Source organism: Protopterus annectens, chromosome 5.part0 (genome assembly GCF_019279795.1).
Source record: "Protopterus annectens isolate FY-2018-M chromosome 5.part0, PAN1.0, whole genome shotgun sequence".
Lineage (NCBI taxonomy): Eukaryota > Metazoa > Chordata > Ceratodontiformes > Protopteridae > Protopterus > Protopterus annectens.
In genome coordinates, this window is record NC_056735.1 from 1265338450 (window position 1) to 1265361937 (window position 23488).

Sequence of the window (23488 nt, forward strand, 5' to 3'; positions counted from 1 at the left end):
TTCACATGGCACCATTACAAGTGTGTCTCTCACAATGTATGTTAACACTTCTGCAGATGGCATTGAGTGAGTGGATGTTTGTGATGTTATTACAGTCTGTATTGCAATTGTTTCGGGGGAGATGTAGGTGGGTGTACATAGCAGATAAAGGCTTGTGCGGACTGCATTTATACATATTCCATATGTGTGTGGGGGCTCCTTCCCTAATTGAAAACCTGCCATTTAGTAGACTAATACTATGGTTATTGCAGGCTTATTCATTAAGCCATTGTTAACTGGTTCCTATATAGCATGCAGGTGATGTTGATCCTTCAATCCCTCCGAAATACATCGATATGTAATGAAATTTTGCTACATGAAAGCTGTCTCGTGTATTTCTGTCACAGATATTTGCACTCATTGCAGTTGTGTTGGTGACTGAACTTCTTTGGCTTGGGTTGCCACCTTTTCAAATGGCCATAGTGGGACATTTGCAGGACACACATTGGGGTTTAGAGGCCAACACATACCCACTGTCAGTACAAAGGATAGAACTTACTTTTGTCCTAAATCAAACCTTATTCTTGTAGCACTTTAGTTGCTTATTATGTTTCTTGTAACATTTACATATTTTAGATACAGGAATAACTATTTAATGCAACTATTACATAATATATGGGACATAATTATGTCCTACAATCTTGGTACATTTGCCCTTTTTAATATTTTTTGTCAGGACACAACTGCCTAAAGAGGGACTGTCCCTCTCAAAGTGGGACAGGTGGTAACTGTGTGCCTAAGGCCGGCTATGACCACAACTACTGTAATAATCTACCTCCGAGTTAGCACGAACAGACACATGATGCAAACACACACACACACACACACACACACACACACACACACACACACACACACACACACACACACACACACACACATATTACAGTCCCACGTTAACACACACCACACTCTCAACACACACTTAAACACACTACAGCAATCGGAACCACACTTACACACAGTACCTACCTGGACTGCAGCACCAGCAGCAATAACTAAATGTCCCTTAACATCGTGATAATATTACTCATGGTTATAGTGTTCTGGTACTGTGGTCTTTCGGTCTTTAAGCCTCGTGATTACGCGTGTCGGTATGTAAAGCATTCGGTAGTTGGCAGTATCCTATTTATTTGTACCTCCATGGTTGTGTACATGTCATTAACCTGTCTATATATTTGCAGATATATGTATATCCGTATATATCGACATACATCTCTCTATCACCCTTTCTATCCCTATTATATATATATATATATATATATATATATATATATATATATATATATATATATATATATATATATACACACATATATATGTATAGACAGGGGGAGAGAGAGAGAGAGTGAACACATCTTTCGTTGGGTACATGGCGGTGTATACTGTTTCCTGAACTCTGCCCTTTTGTGTTTTAACCTGTCACAATACACACCTGCCATTGGTACATCTCGGGTAGCTTAGTGGTAGGTGCTTGTGTACATGGTTGCTTGTTCTACTCCTGGCAATGGTCGTTTTACCTCTCTGAGCAGGCACTATTAGTACAAGGGTGAATAATGCTGGTTTCACCTGTTCTGGACATCTTTGACTGTGATCTGCGCGGAATTCAGCAAAGCTTAGACCTGTTTTGCACATATCCATGTAGTCATGTTTAAACGACGCTTACCATCACTTGCCACTGCATAAACCCGATAACATGTGCTTAAACATGCTCTAATGACCTGCATCCAACATCCATTATGCGTGCCATCGGGATTATGTAACGGACCTTGCAGGACGTGGAACTGAGAACATGCACGACACAGTCAGTGGCTTTACCACTTGGTCATCTGTGATATGTCCAAGTGTTATGGTGTTTTATATGTGGACTGTACTATGGCTGTTCCTCCATACTGCAATCAAATGTGTAACTCAGTTAGTTTACATATGGATGATACCTATTAATGGTATGTCCAAGTGATGTTTAATGGATGTGCTCCAGCATTGGGAATCTATGTCACAGTGAGCCACATACTGTAATGTGCTACACCTTGACACAACCATAACTGGAGAATGCTGGGGTGGCAGATACCTGTCATGGGTACTCCCCATGCTTTGGCACTACATCCCTGATTACATTATATGGAGGCCCTCATTAACACACCAGGGAATCCATGCAGAGTAGGAGGGGAACAGGGTTACACACATGGATCCCGCAATTGGCTCTGCTCCACAGAGGGGCAGTTAGTTAATCGATGGGATGAGATAGCAGACACATTTTGCCTAGGCTGATGAATGGCCTCTGACAATCAGGCATGCACCTACCGATGTACCTAGGAACCCCTACATACAGTATCAACATATGCCGTTAGCTTTGTTTACTGTTCAGGTGTTGACTTTCCTTGTTCCAACAGCTGTTGTGTGTGCAGTAGTTGAGGGTTGCCTATGTAGGATTCACACAGTAGGCCACCTATACATTACAATTTACAGGTGGTCATGTGTGTGCGTCATCCATTTTACTGTGTGTGCAGGTGGAGAAGTGTGTCAGTCCATAGGGGCATACACTGTCAGTGTGTGTGCTATACATTCCCTTCTTTGCCAAGGCGTGGGCATATTGGGCATGCCTCCATCTGCCTACTGGGGCTGACACAGGGTGTTCATGGTCTGAATCCCTCTGTGCCTGTGATGGCCTTGGCAATTGCGGTGAGCGGTGAGGGCCTTCACCATTATGTCCCTGCTGCAGCTGTTTCCGCAGGATCATATTATGGCACATACTGAAAAGATGTGGGCACACGTGCTTGGAGAGTACTGCAAGGCTCCACCAGATATGTCCAAGCAACGGAAGTGTGATTTCAGCATCCCAAACACACGCTCTATGATGATTCTGGTTTGTGTGTGTGCCTCATTATGGTGTTCTTGCATGGGTGTGTGTGCATTTCTGATGGGAGTCATCATCCACGGCTCCAGTGCATAGCCAGCATCCCCCACAAGGTGGCCATATGGGATGTCCCCCCTGACAAATACCTGATACAGCTGTGAGGCATGCCAGATGTGGGAGTCATGGTAGCTTCCAGGGCTGCCAGCACACACATCCGTGATAATGCCCTGGGCATTGCACACGACCTGGCAGTTGATGGAGTGGTATCCCTTGTGGTTCATGTAGCACCTATCATGCTCACTGGGTGGTGACTTGATATGTATGCGCGTGCAGTCTTTTGCACCCAGTACCTCCGGGTAGTGTGCCACATGGTGGAAGAGACACATATTGCTGGCCAACTCCTCCTGAGTTTGGGGAAGTATATATGCTCACTGGCATGTGGTAACATGGCATCCAGGAACTGGTGGAATACCCTGGATACTGATGCCTGTGAGATCCCCATGATATCTCAAGTTGGCCTTTGAAAGGTACCTGTGGCTAGTATTCTCAAGCTTACACATACCTTCGTGTCCACTGGGATGGGTTCCCCTCTGTTGTTTCTGGATCTCAGGCGTGGCCGGCACAGCTCAACTATTTGCTGTATGATGTCTGTGTCCACCCTGTAAAGTTCTACTATCTCCAGATCATGTAGCACCTGGTTGGTTACCCTTGGTCTGAACACTCTTCTCCTCCTCTGAGGCCTGAGGTGGTTGTCAGCATCAACCTCCACAACACCTTCACTCTCCAACACATGGTGATGAATCACAGCTATGGCAGCTCCCAACAAGTACATTGTAAAATTTCCCCATCTGTTTACACCAATGGTGCAGTGTTTGGGAATACACAAGTGTGTGTGAGGTGCCTTCACACTTTATACTATTGTGCTTTGAACACTGATGATGTCATAGGGTGTGTATGTACATTCGGAGCTGCAGGGTATCTTATGTGTTTTACCATAGGTACTGCTATTGTGGTGCCTTTGATGTTGAATTACATTTAGCTGCCGTGGATTACCTCTTGCCCTTGCCTTAAATTTTCTTAACAATTCCCCTCCCATTGTCTGGCATGCATCCAGCAGCTTGCTTTCTTGTTTTGCACTTTCCCGAACCAGGATTGCCTTGTAAAATGTGTTCTATAGCCAATCTACTGCAGGTTTGCTTTGCTCTGTGGTTACAGTTCTCTTTTCTTTGCAATCTGACACCTCCCATATCCTGTTCTGCAGGTTGCTGCTAGCAGACTTGTCAGCTGCCGTCAATGGCCCACTGTGAGTTAATAGGTGTTAATTGCTCAGTTGTACTCCAATTACCCTACTGCAGAATTTCCATATTGTCTTCCCCTAAACTTCCTTTTTGAGCTGTGGTGTGTGGCGCGTGCGTCCGCTTACCGGGTTTCGGACACGTTTTCATCCACGTACACATGTGCTTTCCGGCACCTTGTATGCTCTCAGCTAAGCAATGCTCTACCTACATCCACGCCCCTGTCCTATGGCTTTGCTTAGAATGGGAAGCCCAGATTTGCATTGCTCCAATGTGCTTACAGCTGCAGTGGCACACCCCACTGCTGATGTCATGTATTCCTCCAGACCACTACTTGGTGTTGTAGTGCTGCACTGTATGGTACATCCTTAGGCTGGCGGGACGTTTGCGATTCACTATTACTTGCCTCATTTGCATGGCATTGACTACTAAATCATAGTTACTGCGCCGAACACTGTCACAGGCCCTTAGCAACCCTTGCAGCTTGGTTGTGGTATAGCATGCATACCATTGAATATTATGTTGAAATCATGATTTGTGTTACATTGCTATTTTATGACATTTGTATATATTTTCCTTGTGTTCCCGTTTGCACACACATGCCCTGCGGTTGTATTTTACGTTACTGTGGCAATGACATTAAATGTTATTTTTTATGTGTTGTGCATCTTTTCTTCTGCCATTGGCTGTATATTTAGCCATTGGCATATGTTAACTTTGTAATACATGAGTCTGGTCCACTTTCATGGCTCCAATGTTCTGTTTGGCAAAATGTACACCGTTTTTTTTGTTTTACATTTCTGTAGGCTTACGCTATGCCTACGCCTCTTCATGAATCATTATGTACCTTCATTTGCATGCTGCAGTACTGCGCATGGGGTGATTAGCATACCTGCGCCAAGAGCTGCACAGATCTGGCGTACGCTGGTAGTGCACTTGGAATTGGATCATACCTGAATCGCTCGACGGCCATATTTGGCGTTATACCGCCTACGCTACGCCTGCACCTGGCGCAAGCTTCATGAATCCTGGGCATGGATTAGTTACACAAAACAGCAGACAGAAGCCATCCTTCTTGGACCTGTCAAAGGATATGGCTTTAGAAGCTCATTTATTACCATCACTACTCTTGCCACTTTCTTGAATATCTTATACAAGAACATTAGCAAATAACTCTTTTCCACAGGCATTTTCATTGACATAACTAGCACCTTTCTCTGACTTCATTTTCCTTAGTGCTATTCTTACTTCTTCTAGGGTGGGCTCCTCTTCTTCTCGTAGGCTGTGTCTAGTGAAGTACAACTTCTGTGGGGTTTTCTTCATTCAGAAGCTTCTGGAAGTACTCCTTCCATCTGCCTTCAGTGAGCTGTGGACTGGTGAGCAGGTTGCTGCTGGCATCCCTTATGAAGGATGTCTAACTATCTTCTTTATCTTTCTGTCTTTACCTTGAATTCTGATATAGTTTCTTTGTGCCAACTACTGAGTCACTTTTCAGAAGCGGGTAGAGTGCCTCTGATGCCCTATTCTTTGCTTTTGCAACTCCTGTGTTAGCTTTTTTGTTTACCAACCAGTATTCCTTTCTAGCTTCCTAGCCTTCTCCATCTTTTCTAGCTCTCACTTTTTCCTTCCCTACTCCTTTCTTTTGATGACTTCCTGGACTTCTGCATTCCACCACCAACTTAACTTATGTACCTTATTTACATACCTGGCTTGGCGGCATGTCTGTTCTGTAGTTCTCACTCATGCAGTTTTGACATGCTGCCATTCTTCTTCAACTCCACCTATTTCCCCCTCTTCTTAGGGTGCTAGAGCCCTGAGAAATTCCTTGAACTGTTGTACTTTCTCTGCAGTCAGCTTCTAGGTCTTCAATTTGGTATCTGTTGACCTTAGAGCCTTCTCTGACCATTGCTTGCAGCTGATTGTGCAACTAGTGTTTTATGCCGTGGGCTGACTGTTTCATTGGGGATGACTTTGCATGCAAACTACAATTTGCTCAGAATAACATTTTCATATTTGAACTACTTGCTAGGAAAAATGCATACCAGTGTGACCTACTAAAACAAGTCAAATGTCTCCTTATAACAAGAGCCATATCTCTAAATGTTAATTTAACCTAGAAAATATTTCTATCTGGCTGTTGTCGTCTCTTAAAAGAGTACTAATAGCAAGAGAGCTAAATTAAACTACTCGCCAAGAAACACATAGGATGACTTCCTACTTCTAGCCCTCCCTAGATTTAAGGATGCTATTGCTACATCAGGACCCACAATTTGGAATAAGCTACTAAATGAAATCAGGAACTCTCGGAACTTATCAAACCTTAAATTAGTAATGAAGCTGGGAAGATGGCATAATGGTTAAGCTCATACCTCTCAACTCTACTGAATTTCTCATTTTTTAAAGGTTTTGTGGTCCAAATAATGGGGTGCCATGATTCCTGAGTAACACCCCTTCATTTCCGAATTTCCTGGCTTTTGTTTTTAAATTTTTTTTTTGAGCTGACGAGGGGTCGAGGGGATTTCAATGTACTTTCTGGCCAGCAAACACATAGTGTGCGAGCATTTCCCACTCCAGGTAAGGAATTTGTGACCTGTTTAGTTGAATACAGACAGTGTGATGACTGATGAGCGATTTGATTCTTCTTCTTACTAGTACAGCAAGTGGGTGACCTTTTGACTTGAATGAATACAGTGTGTGGCTGGTTCTTTTCTTCTGTGACTGTTTAGTTACTGCATTTGCTGGTTCTTTTCTGGTATGACCATTTAGTTACTGCATTTGCTGATTCTTTTCTGCCACGACCATTTAGTTACTGCATTTGCTGGTTCTTTTCTGCCGCAACCATTTAGTTACTGCATTTGCTGGTTCTTTTCTGCCATGACCATTTAGTTATTGCATTTGCTGGTTCTTTTCTGGCATGACCATTTAGTTATTGCATTTGCTGGTTCTTTTCTGCCACAACCATTTAGTCACTGCAGCGTGTGTGTGCATGTATATGGACATGTGACTGTATGTCTAAGTGCACACTTGCATATTCATATTACTTCATGAAGCTTATTTATACAGACTTCATGCTATATTTTAATAAAGTAGTCTAGTTCTAGTCCTTGTGGCTTTGGTGGTATATTTGTAGTTCCATTTCTGAAGTTGGTGAATTTGTGTTACCATAACAACAATAGGCTGCAGCTTCCTTGCTTACCTCCCATAAGCAGATCTTAAAATAAGTTAAACAAATGTTTTATGCATCTATCTGAACTTCAAACAGAAACTTTGAGATTTGAGTGCTGTGCGGCTGACTATATGACTGCAAAGCACTAAATACCAAAATGCAGATTTTTATTTCTTTAAACTACATAAAGGGTGCAGAATTAAAAACACGGAAAACATTTAAAACAATGACCACTTACTCCATATTGAAGGAATGCATAATCCACTTTAGTCACTTCATGATTTTTCCTTTTTTGATTTGCAGGATTGATCTCAGCAGCTTGCACTAGTGTTCATTTTCATCTAGGTGCTTTCTAGTTATTCTCAATGGAAGTAACTTCTTCCAAATGTTGTAGCAAGTTGCCCTTCTTAAATCATCTGCTTATGTGTGAATGCTTGCTGGATCAAAGGCAGATTGCCCCTGAGCCTGCTGAAAACAAATACCAAGATACACAAAGACCAATGCAAATACTTTATTTGTATTACACCACACATTCCCCTGGATTCACGAATCCTCCATGTAAGACTTAATAAGTCTTGCTCGGAGGCTGCAGTTGAACGGTATAACATCAGCGTGCCATGAATATTCATGAGGGCATGCTGACTCAACCGTAACTCTTACATGGACTGAGTATGAAAGCAGGGGGTGTGTCTGACTGCTGAGCAGTCTAAATGTCCACGCCCCTGCAAGTGTAGTAAAAGCAAAATGTCAACACACAAGAGCGAGTTCGCTCAAATGTACTTGCACCCAACACCACACTCCCTGACAGTGTAAACCCCCATCACAGTTATAAAAAGTAAAATATATATTTTTTTTAAATCCACGATATAGCTGCCCGCATTTGCATGTGTGTGTGCGCGGGTGTGCCCATTGCTTAACCATAGTAACCAATTCCAACATGGAAGAGCATAAGAAAGAATGTTTATGTGAATCGCACCAAATTGCAATAGCATAATGGCAGAGCGTATGCACAAAGAGGAGGCATTCACGGTTTGAGTCCCCCCACTCCCCTTCTTATTTATGTTTTAAATCAGTATTTGAAATAATACCAGACATATATGATTAAAATTTTATTAAAAGCAGTGACATGGCCAATGTATCAGTGAACAAAATATATATTTTTAAAGGACCCAGATATATAATAGGCTGCTGTTAAGCAACGCTTTACCCAGCGAAACACAGGTGCCCATAGTTTAATAGCACTTTACCCAGCTAAACAGAGTTGCCCATAGTTTAATAGCTCTTTACCCAGCGCAATAGAGTTACCCAAAGTTTAAAAGCGCTTTAGCCAGCGCAATGTGTTTTTCGCGAATGTGTGCACCGCGCCAACCAGGGCACCATAGGGTACCGGGGAGCAACGTAGAGCTAAGTTGCTTAAACGCAGCCACACCCCCTAGCCTGTCTAGAAAGTATTAAAATAAATGAATGACAAGGATCGAACCCAGGACCCTGTGCATCATAATCAACATACAGAACTACTAAGCCATGACAACATAGGAGGCACAGCCACTATTAACATTCATATACTTACAAATGGTAGTTTAACCATTACTAAGCAGGTCTGCAGTCAGCCAAGAATTTTACAAAATGGCCAATCACAAAAAAAGTGCAGGAAATGCGGCATATTTAATTCCCATAGGCGGGAATACTCGCCATAACTGATTGTAGCTCACATTTGCAGTCAGAATGGCAGGCGCAGGAGGGGCTTCACGCTTCTGAGTGCAACGTTGGGGCATCGAGGAGTCCAAATACATGGTTTTGCTCCTTGTCCACCGTCACAAATCAAGACTCCTGCAAGGCCAGTTCCAAGGGATGGAGTACAAGGCAGAGGCTTGGAACCAGTTAGCTCGTGACCTCACCAGTGCCACAGGCATTCCCTGGACTGGTGAGCAGGTCCATCACCACCATGCAGACCTGAAGCGATGAAAGCAGGACTGCCTGAACCAGTGGATACAGGAGGCCCATGGGATGCAGAATGCCCCACAACTGAGTATGTAGCCATGGAATGCAGTATGTAAGAACTGATAATGGAGTATGTATGACTTTATGCTTTAAAATCTTAAGGCATTTAATGCACTAATTACGAGAGTAATTATCAATTAAGTATGATGTATTTAAGTGAAGTTTTGTGGCTGTTACATTTGTCTATGTCTGATGAAGGTTGAGGTAATACCTTGACCGCTTACCTACAATAAAAGGTCCGTGTCTGTATACGAGTTAGGGGTGAGTTTTTTTGTTTTTGCCAGTTTTTGCTATGTATGACAGATAGGTATGTCTCAATAGCACTTCATTAACTTTACAGCTGCAGGTGACCGTGCTATGAAATAGAAAGCCTATGCTGATAGGCTGCTAAGGCTGCACCACCAGGCAGGTTAGTGATTATTCTGCATGTATTGTTATATAAAATATGGGAGAGAGCATGAAACAAAGTGTTGTAGTCCAATAAAACAGCCATAGAATTGCCTGAATAAGACCTCTGCATGTACTGCCAGATAAAAATGTCAGAGAGGCAGAAAAAGATGTAGTAACACATTAAGAAAGGTAACATATGTCTGGAATAATACCTCTGCAGGCACTGTCATATAACATAAGTGAGTGAGCCTGAAAAAAGATTGTCCTAACCTATTAATAAAGGTATAATATGTCTTGAACATGTCTGCCATAAACACCGTTAAAACAAATAAAGGAGTGAGCCTGTGGAAAAGTGTGCAATGTCATTAATAAAGGTCTAAAACCCAAAGTGTGTCTGTGTCACAGAGTCTGAAATGTTGTTGTACCCTTGAATTATACAAACAGTACTGTTTGAAAATGTGCTGGCAACCCAGAGTAATGCAAACCCATATAAAGTGGGTGATGGAAGTGCTAGTAGCTGTGAAACATATATACAGTCCACAATAGTCAATTACTGGCTGGCATGAATAAGTAAACCTGGCACACATGTAGCATGTAATTATTCACCAGAAATGTGAGTGTGTGTTAAGAAATGCTGGGTTCTGTACAAATTGAAGTGAAAATGTCATGTGAAAACATCCCAAATATGTAGATAAAGAAATATAAATGCAAACAAGAAATATGTAGCAGTAACATCTGCATCCTGGACAGTTAGTATGTCAGATATAGGTCAGGCATATATTCATAGGTTCATAGGTTCATAGGTTCATACTAGGCTATCTGCCCTAGGGCATTTAAAAGCCTAGCCAGAGTGTGTTTGGCTTTTGCCACCCATTTTAAATTAATTTTGCTATGCCCTTTTTTGAGGTTAGTATATTATGCCTCTTTCTAACAGTGACACAGAAGTGATACCCGGGGTAAACCTACGATCTCCCATCCACTCATCAAGATTCCTCTTGAAGAGAGTCAATGAGGGACTCTGCCTAACCTGGACTGGGATTTTATTCCAGAGTGAAGGGAGCCTCTGGGTTATGAATCTGTCCCTCCAGCATGTCCTATTTATTTCAGTGCTGAGGTTCAAGTCTTTCGAGCACGTAGCTCGATGGGATTTGGATTTTCTGAGGTGCAGCATGTCCATTAATTCCGGGTTGGACATGGCTTTACACGTCAGGCACAGATCGCCTCTGAACAGGCGGTATGCCACTGAGTAGAGCTGGAGTTTCTTTAACCGGGCAACATATGGCATCTGTTTGAGCCCTCTGATCCTCTTGGTGAGGTACTTTTGGGGTCTTTCCAGTTGCTGCAGGTGTCTGGTAAGGTACATCCCAAAAGGCGCATTGTACTCAATTATGGGCCTGATGAGGGATGAGTAAAGAGGCACGATGACCTCCCTGATCTAGATGTGAATCCCTTCATGATTAGGTGGGCTATATAAAATGATTTTCTAACCACTTTGGCCATGTGGTTGTCAAATGAGAGATTGCTATCAACTTGGGTCCCCAGGTCCCTAATTACTTCTTCTGTACTTAATGGATTACCACCTATGTGGTAATTTGTCTACCCTTTGCCAAAGGAGATGACTATACACTTTTTGGCGTTTAGCTTGAGGCCATGGCTCTGGCACCAGTTGTCTGTTTCTATGAGGCCGTTTTGGAGGATGCTTGTGTTGGCTGGAGAGTCGATTATGGTGCCCAGTTTGCAGTCATCTGTGAACTTGGTCAGCCACAGTCCTTCTGTGCTGGCCTGTACCTCCGAGAAATATGTACCGAACAAGAGAGGTCCCAGGACTGAGCCTTGTGGGACGCCACTTGTAACTGGTTTGGAGTCTGACATGGCTCCAGCAATTCTAACCATGTGGGTTCTGTCCTTGAGCCAGTTTGCAACCCATCTAGTGACATAGGGGTTTATATTTAAGCTGGTGAGCTTATCTATAATGTCCGAGTGGGGTGTTGTATCTAAGGCTTTTGCAAGGTCCAGGTAGGCTGTGTGGACCACCTTCCCCTCGTCAATGGCCTTGGTGACTGTTTCAAAGAAATCAACCAGGTTTAAGAGGCAGGATCTGCCCTTAACAAAGCTGAACTGGGTAGGATTCAGTGTCTGTAGGTCCCCAATATCTTTATTTATGAGGTCCATGATGATTCTTTCCATAGCTTTGCAGACCAAGTTAGTCAGGCTTATGGGGCGATAGTTTCCAGGATCCGTTGAGGCACCACCTTTATGGAGAGGGACCACTGTTGCTGTACGCCACTCTTTGGGTACATATCCTGTAGTAAGGCTGAGATTGATCAGTAGTTTTATGTTTGGGTTTAGCTCTTCTTGGTGTTCATGTAGGATGCAGCCCGGGACACCGTCTGGTCCCATTGATGCTGTGTTTTTTGCTTTGGAGAGGGCAGCTCTTACCTGAGCATCTGAGATGTCAGGGGGGCAGCACTCTGCTGGGATAGATATTTGCCCTTTTGGTGGAGAGGGGGGGTTTTGTGCTGAACCTGTCAGCTAGGATGTTGGCAATGTCTGTGGGTTCGGTGTATTTTTTGTCATTTTGGACTAATTCTGAGCATATCTGGGAATTCCCACCAAGGTTCCTAACATAACTAAAGAAAGCCTTGTGATTATCCTTAGTGTCCTGTGCAATTTTTCTCTGGAAGCTGGCCTTAGACGATTTTATGAGTGCCTGTAGTTTTTTGCTAATCCTGATCAGAGATGCCTTCCCTTTTTGGGATTTTGCTCTATCATGTAGTAGCTTCCTCCTTCTATTATATAGTTTGTTTATGGCTGGGGTCCACCAGACAGGACGTCTGCCTTTGGAGGGTTGAGTCTTGGTTTTATTTGGGATTGCATGTTCCATGCATTCCTGAAGGTGTTCATAGAATGCGTTTTTAAAGGATTCTGTGGTCTGGGCCATATTTTTCCACAGGCCCAGGGGCTTTGAAGGATTCCACCTCGATTTTGAGGCATGTGAAATTTGCTTTATAGAAGATTTTCACTGTGGTTTTCAGTGTGGGGGTTGGAGTCGGGATGTGAATATCCAGTGAGATTAGTTTATGGTCTGATCTTACCAGTGAGGCATACACTTCTGGTCTGGAGCATAGAGTCCCCATGTTGGTGATGATCAGGTCCAGTATGTTTTCCCCTCTTGTGGGAGTGGTAACAAGTTGTTCCATAGCATTTGAGTTTATAAATTCTAGGAACCTTTGGGCTAGGGTGTTGGAGCTAGAGTAATGCTCCCAGTCTATGTTTGGGTAGTTGAAGTTGCCCAATATAATAGTGTTTGGAAAGACCTTCATATTTTCCAGTGTTCTCAGGAAGGCCAAGTGGGGTTCCTGGGTTTGGGAGGGTGATCTGTAGCAGGCTATAAACTGGAAGGCACTTTTACCCACTGTTAGTTGCACATGGATAGTCTCTGATGCTTCGTGCTGTGCCACCAACCTGGAGGTGTGGGTATCTTTGACGAATTTTGATACCCCCCCTCCTTTTGTGGTTCGGTCCAAGTTTTGGGGCCGAAAAGCATGGTATGAGGTATATCCTGGTAGTGCTGGGGTGCTCTTGGGAGCCTTGAACTAGGTTTCTGTTACTGCACAGATTTCAATGTTCTCCATGCTAAGGAGAGTTTCGAGTGCGTGCATCTTGAGGTTTTGACTTCTGGCATTGAGTAGCATTACTCTTAGTTTCTTATCCCTTGTGATACCTATGGAGGTGGGTTTGTCTTTTGAGCCTTGCCTAAAAAAGGAACTAGCCAAACCCATGACACAACCTAATGTATGGTGGCAAGTGTAATAATACAGGTAGGGGATATACACTTGCAGTCACTGGGAATGTAGTGTAGACTAAAAGGTCATTATAAGATGTTAACCGAGGTTTTTTCTACACCCTACCGTATGTGCATAAACCAGGCAATTCCACACCTCAATGGGTATGTGTAACCTTAAATATTTGATGGGACATATATCCTATTGTTTTATAAATATTTGCATTAATGTTGATGCATGTGCCCTGCAAACACCACGTTCATGGTGGCCTGTTGCTACCAAACATCCCTGCATGCTGTTGGAATATCCACTGTCATTCAATATATGCATGTGTTATGCTTGCTGTTCAACTGTTGGAACCTTGGTGTGTTGGGTTGATGGGAATATTACTGCATGCTGTTACAACTAATCTGGAATGCTGTTGTTTATGTTGTAATTAAACACACCTAATCACAGAATGTATGGGAAGGCCGGTCCCAGCGGACCCACCTGTCCCTCCTCAGTTGGCGAGTGCACCTGGCACAAGCAGCTCCAGTGTCCAGCCTGGGCTCCCCTCCTCCATTGGTCCTGTGCCACCTTCGGGTAGAAGCGCTGCAGCGGATGGGGCTCATCCCCACCCCGTGCAAGCGTGGGCGGAGAAGAGCCACCTGTCACCCTTTGAAGGGTCCGGGCTGTGGTGCGTAGGGAGATCCAGCGTTCAGTTGCTGATCCCCTACGCCAGCTTGAGGTGAGAGTGGTGCATCTCTCGGGTGAGCCTGCCCGTCCTACTCAGCCCCAAGCACAGCCACCCTTGGGGCTGTGAAGGTGCAGTGGTGACTGCCCATGGGTGGGGATCTCAGTTCCACTGTTACCATCTGTGGGCTCATGGGCTTGCGATTTCCAAACAACCTTCCCCATCAATTGTGTTCACCCACCCCATGTTTCAAACTCCACCCCTGTATGCATCTTGTTTGTCTTGTCTGTTTACCTCCCCAAATATACCTACATCCCCTACCTCACATTCCACTCTCACCTGAAAAAAAAAAATAAAAAAAAGGGCAATCTGTTCCCACATAAAAATTAAGCCCCATACATAGCTGCTCAGTTCGCACACATGTCCACTGGACATGTAAACTGATAATTCAAATTGGCAGTACAACATATTTTGTTGTCCTCACCCCTCTCTCAGGGGTGGAAGGTTTCAAAGTTCACACCAAATTTCATACATATGCACAGCTGTTGCTGGTAAAGAAATGGGCAGCTATAGACCTTCTCTACACCCATCCTGCACATCCTGAGTTGGTTTCCCTCCTTTCTTTCCCTCTTTGTGCCCCCTTTTTCACCACTTTCCTATATCCCCATTTTCTTTTCTTTAAAAGAAATTTGCGCTGGGGTTAGCGGGAGTAAGCACTTTTAAGTAGTAGTTAGCAGGAGTGCGTGGTGTGAGCTTGTGTGCGCTTAGCTAAGCATTGCTAAGCGATGCTCAAACCAGCTTACAACTGCTTAAAAGTGCCTTAGTCACACTGTATGACAAGGCCCTTGTACTGCTCAGCAGCAAAATAAAATACCCTTGCCAGTCTCAAAACCAGGACTTTGCACTCACCAGTCTGCATGAAGTACCACTATACCACAGCAGATATAAAATGACCTAGTGCTGAAAGCAATATATCATGCATTACCATGAGTGAATGTAAAGGGAAAATAGGAATGGCATAATACAAATCTTGTTCTGTGGGCCTTAACCAGCAGGTGTTGTGGAATTGCATGACATGACTGTGAAAAGAGAATTAGCCATGCTAGTATGGAATAAGGTTACAGTAGCACCTTACAAACCCCACACAGTATCAGAGCAGGATAAACACTGGCATATTTGCATAGGTCACAGGCCAGACCTCCCAACAGTGACTGCTCTTCAGTGATGACCCTGATTTGTAAACAAATGTTAGCTGTGCCCCTCTGACTCCATGTGAAATGTACTAACAGTAGGCAGAGAGGTGTTGAATCTCACTTAATGACAAATGTCAGTAAGTGAGAGTAGACACCGCTTGCACGTCAGAAAAGGTGTAGTAATACATATGCTCTGAATCCCCCAAAGTCTGACCTGCAAAATGTCTGAAATATATCATAGGTGTATTCCAGTTATATGTACCTTTCCCTGAGACTGTTCAAATATATATGTGAGAGTATCTGAGGCCTGGAAGAGTCAGAAACACACAGGCATATCAGCTTGCCTGCTGTTACACACTCTGCAAATAGCTATAGAATGAATCCCACAAGCATACCCTTATGTAGAAGTACAACACAGAAATATCAAAGGATGTAGCCATGTAATGCTAGCAACCACCTGTGACAATGTCATTGTTCAGGTGCTGAAAAGACTGCTGTGGTGCACAGTCAAAGAACACTAGGCTGACCTCTGTCTACCATCTGGATATGTCCACAGGTGGGAGCTACTTAGACAGACTACTAGCCTTCATAGACTTACAGGTAGACAGCAACTCTACATGTTCAGTAAGATAAACATCACACGATTATAAATAATGCACTCTGCACTTCTGCACCCCTAACCAAAGGTACTATATACCCGTGTAGTCAGGCACAACCAAGGGTGTAAGTAGGCATACACAGTAGTGAAATATGTCCAGTTGTCCTGAGCAGACTGTGCTAATGTCACCACAAACCACAAATGGTTCAGAAGTGAGTAACGTACTAATGACAGTGTAGCAGTTCACAAACAGTGCATGTGCCTGATATTCATAATTGGTAGTACAACACACTTAGTTGTCCTCACCCCTCTCTCAGGGGTGGAAGGTTTCAAATATCCCTCCTAATGTATTGCATATGCACAGCTGTTGCAGGTAAAGAAATGGGCAGCTATGGACCCTCTCCACACCCATCCTGTACATCCCAAGCTGGTTTCCCTCCTTCCACTCTTTGCGCACCCTTTATCACCACATTCCTATCTCCCCATTTACTTTTTTGTCAAAGAAATGAGCGCAGGGGTTAGCACGAGTGAGCACTTGTGAACAGCAGTAAGCGGGTTTGCACCAGTGTGCACATGTGTGCGCTTAGCTTAGCATTGCTAAGATATAAGCTAAGCCAAGCGTGGCTTAGTATTGCTAAAATAAAATCAGCTAAGCTAAGCTAAGCTTAGCTTAGCATCGCTAAGTGTCGTGCAAACCTGCACAAACCTGCTTACAACTGCTTAAAAGTGCCTTAGTCACTCTGCATGACAAGGCCCTTTTACTGCTCAGCAGCAAAATAAAAAACCTTGTCAGTCTCAAAACCAGGACCTTGGATTCACCAGTCAGCGTGAAGTACCACTACACCACAGCAGATATGCAATGATATGGTGCTGAAAGAAATATAACATGCATTACAATGAGTGAATTTAAAGAGAAAATAGGAAATCCATAGGAATACATTGCAATAACTACTGTTGTATGCCAGTTAATTCTCTAACTGGAAAAGAAAGTACATACTGCCATGTATCCAATGTTAGCATTAGGAGGTGTGAGTAAACCTACACACTGAGAAGAGTGTACTGGAAGAAGCAACAGTCAGGTTTCAGTACAACATGCATTTCACTGGCTACAACCCAGCTTCAGATATGAGACATATACCAACCTTCTGACTGAGACAACAGTGTCCACAGCAAACAAGCATGGTCCCCACTTTGCAAAACTGAAAGGGCTACGCCTACCTAACCTATCATTTTATAGCAGTGTCCTGAAATCACAGTGAGAACTGCAATTACCACACAGCAGGCTGCATGCAATTACTAAATGGTGGGCACCAATTGTTGCAGAGGCCATCACATGCACATGTGCAGATACCTAGAAAAGCAGACTGTATCTGCTGTCCACACATGCAATAATATCATTGCAACAACTGGGAGAGAGAGTGAGAGAGTACGAGCGAGAGAGACAGACAGACACAGACAAACACAAACAGGCAGAAGGAGACAGACACTGAAAACAAACAGCAACACACAGAGGAAACAAAAAATAAAAAATAAAAAAAAAAACACCTACAACAGACGGAGGTGAGGAATACAAAGGTAAGGTATGTAACAGATATGTATTTGGTGACATCCAAAATATGTGTCTGAAGGGTACTCTACATACTGTGAATCATCCATATGTGGCAACAGTCCGTATCTATATGTACATGAACATTTGCATAGGGCAAGGGACATACTGCAACTGTTAGTGAAGGCTGGACATAAGTATGTTGTTGAAAGCTGCTATGTGCACATATGTATGTAGGTTGTAGTGTGTAGCATTGCAGAAATAAAGCAGTGCCAGTATATGTCATGTGGTGTTAAACGCTGTGGGACCGAGCTACAGGCAGTGAGGCCTACAACAGCTATACAGCCTGAGGACAGCAGAATGCATTCTGCACAACATTGTGCAGTAGTATTACATAATCGTATGTCTCACAACTGTTGTATAATTGACATCGCCACCATGAAAGGTGGGCAGTATATGTGCCTATATGTACAGCTATATGTACAGCAATGGATGTTTACATGTATCTGTATATATACATGTATATATACATATATATGTGTGTATAGATATATAGATATATATATATGGATATATGTAGATATATATGGATATATATGGATAAATATAGATATATATCGATGCATATGGACATATATAGATATATATATATAGATATATATGGATATATATGGATATATGTAGATATATATATAGATATATATAGATATGTATGGATATGTATGGATATGTATAGATATGGATAGATATGGATAGATACGGATAGATATGGATAGATATGCCTATATGTATGTATGTGTACACATATATATTTATATATATATATCTATATATATATATATATATATATATATATATATATGAGAGAGATTGAGGGAGACACGGGGTCATATGTACAGCAACAGGTGCCTGTTGTCCAAGGCATGGACTGAACACTAGTGTTGATACCGCAGTGCCATACTCCATTCCAAAACACCTTACGCAGTAACTGCCACATATGTGGTAGCCTGCCTAACACTGAAGATGTCAGAAGGGTACACGGGACACAGGTGGACAGTAGGCTCCCCTTTGATAATCACAGTAACAACAGTAGTAATGTAATCTGTCTACATGGTACGTGTCTTCACAAAAGGTGTGTCATCTAGGAAAATATAGGTCGGTGTTCCCCTCTACTCATCACAATGCCCCATGTGATATGTATCTCACATGACAGCTACAGCAAGTGGAAAGGCCACAGACATACCTAACAAAGAGTAATACTGCCCTCAAACACATGCCCTATACAGACTGACTCACAAACCACAGCTAGAGTGCGTTGCATACCGGCCACCCAGAGGTTACCACTGCCGGACATACAGAGGTATGTCACACCCACAGCAGTCAGCCAGCCACCATGACAACACCTCACAATCCCCCTGGGCTACATGACCTAGGGCCCTAATCCTTGTCTCTCACTAAACAGCACATGCTGGAGGTACAGGTTCCTATCCACAAATATGCCATACTCTGGACTAAACCACCCAGCATGAACAAACAAAGCCCCTCATTAGCAGATGTCATACATACCCCTGATGATTGTTTTGGAGATAGATAATATGCCCTGGGAGTCACCTCTGTGTATCCGGTTGACAGGAGCAAGTGAAATCACATTACATGTGTGTCAAAGGCCAGGGCAGCATATGGCTAGGCTGCTCTAGGCCCTAGGGCCAATAGCATATTACCTACCTATGACACAATGCACACACACATGTGCTCAGTGCAATACCTGCCATGTGAGGTGGAATGAGTGTGATACTGACTGTGTGCAAGGTTTGTAAAGGTGTGATAGCTTAGTATGAGGTTGTGTCTGTCATGGTAGTTTGTGTCCTAGGTGTGAGGCCGGTGAAAGATGTGTCAGTTTTTGGGATGCAGACATAGTAGGATGGCATATGTTGTGACGTAGTTCCTTGTGTACGACTGTGGTGTCCCAATGTAGGCTGAAGCAATAAATGTATGCTCATTACGTGGTACTGCTGGTGACTCCAGCTCACATATGAACTGTTGTACTACCTGAAGCTGTAGGCCTAAACAGCACAGTATGGTGTATGTTCACAGTCCCTGGTAACACTGTCTTGTGTGTTTCCTGTAGTCTGCACAGATTACATACCAGAGGCATAGGTATCTGTAAGTAGGGGCACACAGTACTATAAGGTACACAGGTTATGCTCATCTGTGTTGGCATACATCTGTGTGCTGTATGTATGTCTGATGTGTGTTTAATGATGCCTGTACCATGCTCGCAATGACATGTGTGCCACAGGGTATGTGTGTGTACCTAGCAACATGTATACTCTATTACAGCAGTATGCCAGCTATATTAACAACCGTGCACATATGTTAGGTAGGGGTATGGCATCAAAGACTAGGGTGGTTTACCGGTAATACTGTAAATGTACATGATATTCATTGCATTAGATGACATATTTCTTCATGCATTAGCTTGATATATACCCCCGGAGTGAGGTTGTGCTTGTATCCCAAACAGTGTGCTGACTACTGGTGTATACTGGTGTGTTATATGGAGTGTTGCAGGCACTGTCAGCCAGTTGTGGGCTGAGCACTGATATGTGGTATTGAATGTGTGTATCCTCTGATAGACAGATAGATGCTCTATATGGCAGTTAAGTGATATCTGTACTTCATAATGTTAAGTGTGCCACATGACATGCTCACACATACCGTTTAATTGTCTTACAGGGTTATGGCTCATCAACATAACCCATCCTATTCAGCTGCAGAGGAGCAGGAAATACAGAACAGCCTGGTGCAGCACTATAACCTGCTTTTTTCCAGGGCCAGCCAGCACCAGCATGACCATACTGCACTGTGGCAAGACCTTGTTCATTGGGTAAACAACATAGGCATGTATAACCAGACATATGAGCAGGTATGCCATCACTGCAGTGATTTAATTAGACATGTCCAGTTGCGTGCGTCTGATATCCATAGGCAACAGTTTGCCACAGGTGGTGGGGTGGCCATACATCCCCCCTCACCAGACTGGAGGAGCTGCTCCTAAGAGTGGTGGCTCCTGGCCTACATCAGCAACAGTGTCTCATATGTGCCATCATGGAGGCCGGAGCCACCCAGCAGGATGACATGGAGTGTGCAGGTAATATGCCCTAGCTGTAGACTACCGTTACCTGTATGGTTAGAATATGCATATGTGAGATGTGTACTGTGTGTTTAGCAGTTGTGCTGCCTAATGTGTGCAATACTGATATTTGGAATAGTATCGGTACACCTGTGACTGTTGACTGTTGTTTCACTGTCATTTAGCACACTCACAGTAGCAATGCCAGAGTTGTGGCCACTGACAAACTGTGTCATATTCTTCTAGGTCCCTCTGGAGTAACAGCAGGGCAGACAATGCATGCTGGTGAGTGTGTTAACACTTTAATATTGGTAATGAAATGTGCATGTCATTGGCGAGGTGTAGGCCATGTACACATAACACACCTACACATAATGCATGCTGTGCATGTTTGCTGTGAGACATCAATCATCTCAGTAAAGTCAGTAGCTGCCTCAATCACATGCAATGCACAGTGCAGCAGAAACAATTGTGAAAACACCGTACTGCACATTGGATATGCATAGTTGCTACAGCTGTACACAATAGAACACTTTTATCATATGCAGTACACAAAAACATGCTACATTTGGCATTACCACACACCCGCTGTAAGGTCACACTTCAGTTTCCCACATGTCATGCACACACACATGATGTACCTCAGGGGTAGAGGCCTATCATGGGGCTGTGCAACACTCTGCAACACATAACACAGTCATGTTAAGCAATGCTCCCTATTGGGCACCTCACACACCCATGTACAAGGTGGCTGTGTAATTGTGAATGTAGCCACGGCACTGCAGTTCAGGTACAGCATGCTAGGTGGTAGTCTTGCACACATTATTAGCTATGAATGACCACAAGATGCATGTTGATGATGGCACAGGATACTACACCCCATCTAGTTACAGTGACCACAGTACTACTCATAGCAGTCATTGCTTTGCACCTCAGTGTTGTGTGTGGGCAAACATATGCACCTATACACAATATGCATAGCATGTCTGTGTGCTTACATATACCAGTATACACAATATGCACAGCAGTCACCATCCACACAATGTGTCACATATATGTCCTGGAATGCTAGTGGGTGTATAGGTCACTTGACACACATTGGGTATGTGTGGTGTTTAATGTTGCAGTCATGTAGCATGCCATGCCATGTCTGGCACCCACATATCTTCAATATGTCCCACACTCACCATAATCACTGTGCACTGGCCATGTCGAGCATCGGGATTCCTTCATGTCAACATGCACCGCACATCCCGTTTGTGTACATAGCATGCATGTGTTACACCCGTGCCCACTATTATCTGCTATGGACACTGACACTGCACTCAGACATGGATATCTTTGTGTCACACAGATAACACATGCAGCCATGGCATGTAAACTTGTGAGTGATGGTCCACAGGCCATTGCAGAGCTGATAATACCTGCACAGCAATGTTGTGTCCATGTACACATTGTGTTCCAGGGTGTAGCCAACCACCAAACAACTACACAGGTGCATCAAAGCCATGTATACTGCCATTTAATAGGGGTGTCTACACTTGCACTGCATGGTCTTGTGCAACACATATTCTGCATGCTGACACATGTGTGGTGACTGTCTACCTTGTGATACTGAACCCACCTTCACCCATTATAGAGTATGTGTTGGATTGCTGGAATGTGTGTGTATGTGCTGTAGTGAGGTGTGTATGGTTGTTCATGTGTTCATGTGTGCATGTGTGCATATGTGCATGTGTGCATGTGCAGACCGTAACATGTGTTTCCTGTCTTCCTCTCACAGGTGCTGAGTTAGGGGTTGGCCAAAGCAGCAGGCAAACTGAAGCCACTGCCATGAATAGTGGTGATGATGACACATGTATATTGGCACAGGAAGATTTGACAGGGGTCTGTCGTTGGTTCGCCAATTGACAGTACACAGTGTTCAACCCCATCTATGCACACACTCATGCTGTCAATACATCCCTGAACACCAATGGCCATAGGCGAGGGACAGCATACAGTTGGCATTGACCAGGAGAGTGTGGTACCCATGGCACTTGCATCCCCTCACAGCAGCCATAGCTATAGACCTGGAATGGTACCACATAGGCAGAGGTCCAGGGGTTCTTGGGGGAGCACCACTGGTCATATTGCCCCTGGCAGGTGTGCCCTCACAGGTCTTATGATGACCAGTATGTTCCGGGCTGTAATGCAGGCTCAGGCATGTATGGAACGGTACACCAGGCAGGGACTTAGGGCGCAGAGGGCACATTACACCACTATCAATGACACCATCCGTGACCTTGCTGGTGCCATCCGGGCTTACACCGAGGTCATTGATAGACGTTGGGGGGAGACATTAGATGCCCTCCACAACATGTCTTCCATGAGCCAGGACCGTGCAGGATGGTTGCAAGGTTGACGCGGACGCATGCCAGCAACAGCAACAGCTGGCAGTGGTCACGGATGGCCCACAGTTCACAGCTGCTTCCGTAGTGGCAGTACCAGCCCCAGCAATGCTGGGGCTAGCCTGTCCATTGACCATCCCAGTAGACCATGTGCATGCGGCTCTGGCCAGTCCCAGCAGGGACATGGGTCCAGTCATCATACCTCTGCCTCTAATGACAGTACCCAGTCAGGGTTGGTACCCGATACTGTCCGTAGCACCCCTGCCAGGCACAGGTACTGTGTCCATGGCCGGAGACAGTGATCTGTACAGCCTAGCAGGTACATTCTGTGGCTGTCCCACAGACTACCATATATGGCAGCCACATGGTGGAGCTGTGTGCATGCAGACACACACACATTAACCAAACAACTAGGGCTCACA